A 7,396-nucleotide genomic window follows, 5' to 3' on the forward strand; every position below is an offset into this window, starting at 1 on the left:
TTCAGGTCATGATCTCAGGGTCCTGGGATCAAGCCCTGTGTCCAGCTTGCTGCTCAGCACAGATCCTGCTTCTCCCTCTGCGCCCGTCCTGCTTGCTTTCTCAAATAAATAAATAAATAAATACATACATACATACATACATACATACATAAATTTATTTATTTATTTTATGAATTTTATGAGTATTGACACATGTAAAGATTAATTCATCTAGGGGCGCCTGGGTGGCTCAGTGGGTTAGACCTCTGCCTTCGGCTCAGATCATGATCTCAGGGACCTGGGATCGAGTCCCGCATTGGGCTCTCTGCTCAGCAGGGAGCCTGCTTCCCCCCCACCCTCTCTCTGCCTGCCTCTCTGCCTACTTGTGATCTCTGTCAAATAAATAAGTAAAATCTTTATTAAAAAAAGATTAATTCATCTGTACATAAAACTAAAATGCACTTTATGTCTTTCACTCTTATGTTCTATGTCAGTAAGACAGTAGAATGGGAAGGAAGAAAGGAAAAAAGGGAGAGAGAAAGGGAAGAAGGAAGGAAAAGGGGGAAAGGAATTATGTAGGGAGATATGCACATAAATTGCCTCATTGATAATAGTGGCAAAGCAGTTACAATCTAGGACTAAGGTATAGAACTGGGATCTGGGCAGAAAAATGTGTGTGTGTGTGTGCGTACATGTGTGCAGGCAAGTGAGTAAAGAAGCTACTTTCTACTGAAGGGAGGAAAATAAGGCCAAAAATTTAGGGATGCCTGGGTGGCTCAGTCGTTAAGCGTCTGCCTTCAGCTCAGAGCCTGATCCCAGGGTCCTGGGATTGAGCCCCACTTCGAGCCCCACATCGAGCCCCACACTGAGCTCTCTGCTCAGTAGGAGCATGCTTCTCCCTCTCTGGCTCTTCCTGCTTGTGTTCCCTCTCTCTCTGTCAAATAAATAAATACAATCTTTAAAAAAAGAAAAAGACCAAAAATTTGTCTATCCACTCTTTATACATCTATCTGTTCCCTCCCTCCCCCAAGCCTCCAGTGGTTTCTTGTAACTATGGCATAAAGCCTGGTCTCCTTGGCATTAAAACATTCCACCATCTGCCCCCTGGCCACATCCCCTTCTAGACTTATCTCTTTTACCTCATGCCCTCTCTCCCGGGATCCACCCTCCTGTGCTGCTTCCATGTAACCCTTACCAGTAGAGGTTCGCCAATCCATCAAGAGGTCGGCTATCCACGCTTTTTCCTTATGAGACTCCCGCCCACCTTCATGGGATTCATTGCTCCCCCATCTTTCCTTTCATGGCACTTTTGCTCACAGCCAAGTAGCATGTAACCTGACCTCCTGCAGATCATAGCTATTTATATATGTTTCTCTTCCTGTCTAGAATGTCTCACGTGGGTGTAGACAGACCTCAGTCCCTCAGATTGATTGACCAATAAACCCTCCAGAAGTCAGAGACGGGATCAGCGCTCAAACCTTTAGCTCAAGCTCTCAATTCGGGTCTGAACATCAGAACCACACCAACTGCATACTGGATATCTTCTCCTTAAAGTAAATGTGCTCAAAACTGAATTTATTACCTCCCTGTGGCGGAGACAATCAGGCTTACTGCGTATTCCGTGTGCTCCCCTATACTTTCCAACGCTCTGTAGTCAGGAGAGGCCACAAGACAGGTTCTGGCCAGTGAAATGTGGGTGGAAATGATGCGCACAGTATCCGGGCTGGGGTAGTAAAAGCCCCCCCACCCCCACAGTCCTCTAGTAGCTCTCTCTTCTCCTGCCGTGTAGCTGAGGACAGGAGTGAAGAAGCCTCTGTCAGCTTGGATCCCTGAGTCGCTGTATGGAGTAGAGACTCCCGCTGACCACACGGGACCTGTAGTGTGAGTGAGAAGACAAAAGAAGTCTTTGTTTTGTTAAACCAATGAGATTTTGAAGTTATTAATTACTATAGCATAACCTACGTGATCTTAATAGATTCTCCACCCTCAAATCTGCATATTATCTTTATTCCTTCCATTTGTGAATGGCTTATCATCCACCCAATAATCCCAGCTAGAAACCTCAAGCTGCTTCCTCCATCACTTTCTTCTTCTCCTTCTCCTTCTCCTTCTCCTTCTCCTTCTCCTTCTCCTTCTCCTTCTCCTTCTCCTTCTCCTTCTCCTTCTTCTTCTTCTTCTTCTTCTTCTTCTTCTTCTTCTTTTTTAAAGATTTTATTTATTTGACAGAGATCACAAGTAGGCAGAGAGGAAGGCAGAGAGAGAGGAAGGGAAGCAGGCTCCCTGCTGAGCAGAGAGCCCGATGTGGGGCTCAATCCCAGGACCCTGAGATCATGACCTGGGCTGAGGGCAGAGGCTTTAACCCACTGAGCCACCCAGGCGCCCCCATCACTTTCCTTTTGATCTGACCAAGAGGGCTTGGGCCAGGCCTCCTCCAACCCCTCCTGGGGCTCAGAATCAGCATCCCACCTGATTTCTCTACCTTTAGACCCCTCTCTTCAGCCATCCTCCACGTTGCCTCCAGAGTTCTCTTTCTAAAACCCAGATCTGATCACAATACTCACTGGCTTAAAAACCTCTACTCGTTCTTTATTTTCTATAGGATAAAAGCTAAAAACCTGAGACTGGCACCAAGTACCTTGGCTGCCTGGTTAAGCCACCTGGCCAGTCTTCCCTGCCACCTGGTCCTCTAACATCCAGACACATGGGATGCCCAGTGAGCCCTCAAACATACTGGGCTTTCTTGGCCTCTCAGTCCCTGCAAACGTAGCTCCTACTACCTGGAAATCTCTTCCTTCCCTTGTCTTCCTGGCAAATTCCTGTTCCTTTTTCCAAAATCCAAACCGAATTACATCTCTATGGAGCTTTAGTCATATAGCCAGGCAGAATTATTTTCTCTCTCTTCTGTGTTGCTCAGAAACCCTGAACCTTCCTTCTGATAGCATTTTTCACAAAAATTTTAAGAATCCAGGGGCACTTGGGTGACTCAGTCAGTTAAGCATCTGCTTTGGCTCAGGTCATGATCTCAGGGTCCTGGGATCAAGTCCCGCCATCAGGCTCCTTGCTCAGTGGACAGCCTGTTTCTCCCTCTCCCTCTGCTGTTTCCCCTGCTTGTGCTCTTGCTCTCTCTTTCTGTCAAATAAATAAATAAACTCTTAAAAAAATGAAAATGAGCAAGTAAAAAAATAAATAAATAAAATTTTAGGGATTCCTTTACAAGTTTGCGCTTCCTACTAGGCTGGGAGCTCTTCAGCCATAGAAATAGTGTCATTCATCTTTGTATTCCAAGGGGCAAAGCAGGCGGACGTGTATTGGAAGCATGAGTAAATGAATGGATGAATCAAGGAAAGAATTTTCTTCTATCTGTTTCTAACTCACTGAATACACCATTTGGAGCCCAGAATTTCCTCAGTACGCAGTGTTTTGGTTAGCTGTTGCTGTTTAAAAAAATCACTCCCAAATTAAATATTTTTAAACAACAAATATTTATCATCTAGCAGTTTCTGTGGGTCATAACGTCAGGCGGAGCTTAGGCGGGCGTTAAACTACCAGCTGGGGTTGGGGTCTCGGCCAAAGACTTGACTAGAACAGGGTGGGGGGAAGGGAATCTGCTTCCAAGTTCACTTACACGGGTGTTGGCAGGCCTGGATCCCTCACCACGCAGGGAGGAGATACACCAAGAACACCAGGAAGCAGGGATCACTGGGGACCAACTGAGAAGCTGCCTACCACATGTAGTCATGTCATTTTTCCATTTTTTTTTTTTAAGGATTTTATTTATTTATTTGACAGAAAGAAATCACAAGTAGGCAGAGAGAGAGGAAGAAGCAGGCTCCCTGCTGAGCAAAGAGCTCTATGTGGGGCTCAATCCCAGGACCCTGAAATAGTGACCTGAGCTGAAGGCAGAGGCTTTAACCCACTGAGCCATTAACCCATTCAAAGGTTAATACCTTTGAAAGCAAAAATCCTGATCCCTGAGATGGTAGCAACAAAAAGCTCACCTAGCTCTGGTGAAAATGAATGTGTGTGTGTGTGTGTGTGTGTGTGTGTGTGTTTGCGGGGGTGTGTGTGTGTGCACGCACACAAGCATTTGTGCACCCAGAAGTCCTGAGAAGGAGCCAGTCATTTCTGCACATCTACAGTAAAAAGCAGAGATTCAAACCAAGGATTTTGTATGGTGACCGTGAGATAGAAGGCATGTATGGTGGTCCACAAGGAAGGGTATGTTGAGATAGAAGAACGTTCCATTCTGTTTTTCCCTCTAGGTCGAGAGTCAGCAAACTTGGGATCTGGACTTGACTTGGTACAAAGAGACTGTGGGGTCCTAGGGTTATTCATTTAATCCTCCTGGTTCTCCATTTCTTCTAAAGATGTTATTAATTGATTTTAAGATTTTTACTTTTGGGGTACCTGGCTGGCTCAGCTGGTTAAACATCCAACTCTTGATTTTGGCTCAGGTCATGATCTCAGGGTTGTGCAATTGAGCCCCTTATTGGGCTTCATGCTCCTGTGGAGCCTGTTTGGGATTCTCTCTCTCTCCCTCTCTCTCTGTCCTTACCCTCCTCTTAAATATATATATATATTTAACTTTTCAGTAATCTCTACACCCAGTGTGGGGCTCAAACTTACAATAGTGAGACCAAGAGTTACATGCTCCACAGACTGAGCCAACCAGGCACCCCCGTCATGAGATCTTTAAGAGCCTTTTAATCTCTATTATTCTGCTCTCTAAGGGAGGGGGTTAATAGCATGGGCTCCAGTGTCAGACAACCTGGGTTCAGGTTCTAGGTGATCACAGTTACAAGCTGTTATCTTGAAGAGATTACTTGACTGCTTTGGTTTCTGCAACTTATTTTTTTTTTAAGATTTTATTTATTTATTTGACAGAGAGAGATTACAAGTAGGCAGAGAGGCAGGCAGAGAGGGGGTGGGAAACAGACTCCCCGCTGAGCTGAGAGCCCAATGCAGGGCTTGATCCCAGGACCCTGAGACCATGACTGAGCCAAAGGCAGAGGCTTAACCCACTGAGCTACCCAGGCACCTCTCTGGAACCCATTCTTAGGAATAAATGAATTAATGCATGTCAGGGCACCTGGGTGGCTCAGCAGGTTAAGCCTCTGCCTTCGGCTCAGGTCATGATGCCAGAGTCCTGGGATCGAGTCCCATATAGGGCTCCTTGCTCAGTGGGGAGCCTGCTTCTCGCTCTGCATGGTGACCCCCCTGCTTGTGCTCTCTCTCTCTCTCAAATAAATAAATAAAATCTTTTAAAAAATTAATGCATGTCAAATACTTAGAACAATTCCAGATACATAGTAAGTACTTAAAGAACTTAGTTACCTTTCAGTAATCTACTGCTGCGTAACAAAGTACACTGAAACCAAGTAGCTTAAAACAACAGCCATTTTATTATATCCCACAATTTATGGGTCAGGAATTTGGGTAAGGCTTGGCTGGGTGATTCTTCTGTTCCCCAGGCATCGCTGAGGACACCTAATGATATTCAGCTGATGGATGGGCTGGTCTGGGGAATTAAGATGATTTTACCTATCTGTCTAGTGTGTTAGTATGGATGGCTGAAAGGTGGGGCTCAGCTAGAACTATTAACCAGAGCACGTACATGGGGCCTCCCTAGCATAGTGGTCTCTGGATAGTCTAACTTCTTATATGGCAGCTCTGGCAGCCCGAGGGTGAGGGTTCCCATGAACAAGGTCGAAACTGTGTGGGTTTTCATGACCCAGACTTATACATCCCATGACATCACTTCCACCATTAGCCAACTGATCAAAGGTGAGGAGTCAAGGGGAGGAGACATATACTCCACTTTTCTACAGGAGAGTCAAATAATTTGAAACAAGGTATTATAGCCATCTCACTTTCTGCCCCCAAGGAAGTTTCCCATATGAATCTTACTGGGATGTCAGTAGACCAATCTATCCTTCTTTCTCTGACAAGGAATTGGGATTATGTCTCCTGAGACGTCAGGCAACCAGTTCGCACACATATATCCGTCTACATACACCCAGAGATAGTCACACAATCAGATCTGGTACATACGTAGAGCCAACGCTTCTTCCATCTGTAGCCCTGTCTCAGGTCAGGGAGACCCAAAGTCCTGCCCCAGAGTTCTTCACCAGGAAGTTCAAATTCACTGGCCATTCCTGCTCCTGTTGGCACGAAAAGAGGGTGTTGGTAGGGATGGAATCCAGTCATTGATTAGAGAGAGGGCATAGATCCAAAACCCACTAACGTTTGGCTTTCACATGTCCTCTGGTGTGTGTGTGTGCGCGCGCTCGCACGAGCATGCGTGTGTCCCCCGGTTCTGATTGGTTCAAGTCAGTAAAGAAATGAGATCTGCGGTTGCGAGCAGGCAGGGGTGGCTCAGATGTGTGCTGCACGGCCAAGCCAGCGTGAGATTGAAATTTTGCTGGGGCTCAGCCCAAATCCTCGCTTAGATCAGCCCTGCCATTCTCCTCCACACTCATCCTATGCTCCAGGCACGTTCTCCTTCTCACTGTTCCCTGATTATGCCATGTTCTCCCATGGCTTTGCCCGTGGGGTTCCCTTTGCCTAGAAGGCCCTTGTTTTTTTTTCCTAACAACCGCAGTGTTCACCTTTTGTATTACATGATATGGCCATCATCTGCTCATACGTCCACTTTCATCAAGAACAGAGACCATGCTCTAGTCATCGCTGTCTCCCTGTGTCCGGGAGAGAACAGTTGTCAACACTGTTTGAACCAATGGCTGAACCAATAAGAAGCAACTGCTCCCAGATTTAGCAACTATTTCTCCTCCACATCTCTGTGCTGCCTGGCTCCACCCCAACTCCCTGGGCCTCTATGAGAAGGGGCAAAGGTCTCAAAAGCCAGCGTGGAAAGTTTGGGCTGGATTCTCAAGGCCCTAAGGAGACTCTGCAGTCTCAGAAAACAGGACAGGACAGGGTGCTGAGCTGTAGGGGTGTGGCCCGCAGACCCAGAGGCACTCACACTCCTAATGGGAAAAGCCAGAGGATCCTGCAAGGTTTTTCCAGGGTGGGGGAGGATGTCTTAAAGTTTTCAAGCCTCAGTTGAAATTGTCCGTAAACACACCTGGTTCTGTTGGGTTAAGTATTAGGGTCTGTCAGGAATACTCAGACCTGGACCTGAGCCAGCACCTTCCGGGAAGAAGAGGATTCTGGCCGCAGGGGCGTGGGCAGGTGCAGCTGAGAAAAGAGGTCCCCAGGACCAGTGCTTCTTTCACTCGAATGTGCAAACAAACCCCCCAGGGCATCTTGTTAAAATGCAGCTTCTGATTCCGTAGGTATGAGGTCAGATCCAAGATTCTGCCTTTCTAGCAAGCTCCCAGGTGATGGTACTCCTGGGGAGTGGGCAGGGGAGGGGTGGAGGGGAAGACAGGGCAGAACGCAGATGGAATCACACTTT

Source organism: Lontra canadensis, unplaced genomic scaffold (genome assembly GCF_010015895.1).
Source record: "Lontra canadensis isolate GAN:19392208 unplaced genomic scaffold, GSC_riverotter_1.0 scaffold747, whole genome shotgun sequence".
In the NCBI taxonomy this organism is placed as follows: domain Eukaryota; kingdom Metazoa; phylum Chordata; class Mammalia; order Carnivora; family Mustelidae; genus Lontra; species Lontra canadensis.